Below are 2,047 nucleotides of genomic sequence, written 5' to 3' on the forward strand. Positions count from 1 at the left end.
GGATATATGGATGTTTATCATGTGATTTCAGAATCAGTCTCACAAAACACACACTCACACACACATTTAAATATTCTGCTGAATTTTTTGAAGTATGACTTTGGTCCTGTTTAGCAAGTCCAGAATGGATTAGCATTTATGCTACAAATAAAAACAGCAATTTTTTTTTGACTACCTCACAAAACATTTGGATCACTTTTACTCCCGTGGGACCATCTGAAACATATTTTTCTTACACAGGATCTTAGTGCACCGCTATGCTAATGTGCTAATAGATATGCTAGTTGTTTATTCAGTCAGAGCGTGACCTTTGGTTCAGATTGGCAATCCTTTATTGCTAGTTGCAGCAGCTGCAATGACAATCAGACCCTCCGGCTGTTGGCAACCCGTCTGCTGCCTCTTCGCAACATCGTCACCTTTAATCAATGTTCTTGCTGCTTACAAATCAGCGAGAGCAATTAGACACTATTAGCTGAAGTTATTAAGCACCATTGAGAGCTGTTTCTTATTCTCCTGCTGTGTGAAAGCTAAAGCTCAGTCTTTACCTCAGTAATTTACCCCGTTCCTCCCAATTATAAGAAGTCTTTGGCAAAAACCCACAAATTCTCCTCTGACATAGTTGCTGTTTTAAAAAACTAACAAGCTGCCTACATAGGCGGAATCCTAGCTGTCATGCAACTTTATATGTGACTAATTAGGAGTGCACTAAATAGGCAACAACAAAATAGTGCTCCTCACAGGAGAATGCGACATGTTATTAGTTAGCATGTTGCTAAGCTAACAGCATAATATAAGCATAAAATGTACATTCAAGCTAACATAAATTAGGTAAAATCAAGTTTTAATTACACTTAATAACTTTTACATCGACACTTTTTCAATGAATGAAATATAAGAACATATAAACAACATTTTAATCTCAATTAACCATTATCTTAAGTGAGCTTGAATGCAAAGCATTAGCAGTGTCTTAAAAAAAGGCTAATTTAAAAAGGCTAATTGCCTACCTGAAACCTCGGAAGAGCCTGTGATCCCCTAAAATACTACATCTGTAGACAGCTTACTGTGTTTTAGATGGAGCATCAACCAAAAAAGGCTGGGAATCCATAACTGTCAGTGAGAATAGAACGACATTTATAAAATTGCCGTTTCAAGGGTGTCTTGAGCGTTTTGAGGTTTCGCTGTTGAAATGTCTTTCAAAGAATAAACTGCTTTTAAAGTGTCTCAAAATCAATGGTTTGTCTAATCTCTGTCTGACACTAGTGGAGATGAACTGCCTGAGAGGTTTGAACTCTAGAACTGAATCGCAAAGCCATTTGAAGCCTGAAAATGCACATTGATCAAGTCAAACGCACACACTCTTGGCTCACTTGAGTGAATTAAAAAGAGACGTTGTGACTAGTTTTTATGCTCTTCTCATGGAAATTTAGCTTTTGACAGAGGATTTACAAATTATACTAGCACATGACTCCATACCTTCATCACTGCATTCAGTTGGCCTGTATAAATTTGAGAACACGGTGACAACCATTTGACACCAGGTCACCATTGACCCCAGCAGCTGTTGCGGGATAATGAGCCTGAGGTTAAGTTTGGAGTGACTTGAGCAAAATACAGGTCCATAGGCTCCATATGCCTCAGCTTGAGTTACAGACAAAACATGGGACACCCATTATGACACACAAGTGGAAAAAGCCCTCATGGAAAAACAATCCAGTCAGGCTTTTGATTGATGATGATTAATGGAAATCAGTTTCCACCTTAAAGTGAAGAATAAAAGATAATTGATATTGGAGATACTGTCACATTAGGACTGTGCGATATAAAGTCCTAATTATAAGAAACCGTTACAACTGTAAGATATAAAGTTCTAATTACGAAAAAAAAAAAAACTGTGAGATTAAGTTGCAATGACAAGAGACGCAATGATAGGAAATAAAGTTGCAAATGTGAGAACGTCACTGAGATTTAAAAAAACAGAAAAAGTTGCAATTACAAGAAAGAAAACTGCAATTATGATATAAAATCATAATTGTCAGCAGCAATT

General features: G+C 36.9%; 1 protein-coding gene across 1 annotated transcript in view; it reads right to left on the reverse strand.

Annotated features, from left to right (window-relative positions):
* Positions 1-1,582, reverse strand: part of LOC107596900 (leucine-rich repeat and immunoglobulin-like domain-containing nogo receptor-interacting protein 3) — a 16,260-nt gene extending 14,678 nt beyond the window's left edge. Inside the window, exon 1 of the mRNA XM_016287755.1 lies at positions 1,477-1,582. The gene's annotated coding sequence lies outside the window, so the exon portion shown is untranslated. The remainder of the gene's footprint in view (positions 1-1,476) is intronic.
* Positions 1,583-2,047: the final 465 nt, after the last annotated feature.

Source organism: Sinocyclocheilus grahami, unplaced genomic scaffold, assembly GCF_001515645.1.
Source record: "Sinocyclocheilus grahami isolate Dianchi unplaced genomic scaffold, SAMN03320097.WGS_v1.1 scaffold224.1, whole genome shotgun sequence".
NCBI classification, from domain to species: Eukaryota; Metazoa; Chordata; class Actinopteri; order Cypriniformes; family Cyprinidae; genus Sinocyclocheilus; species Sinocyclocheilus grahami.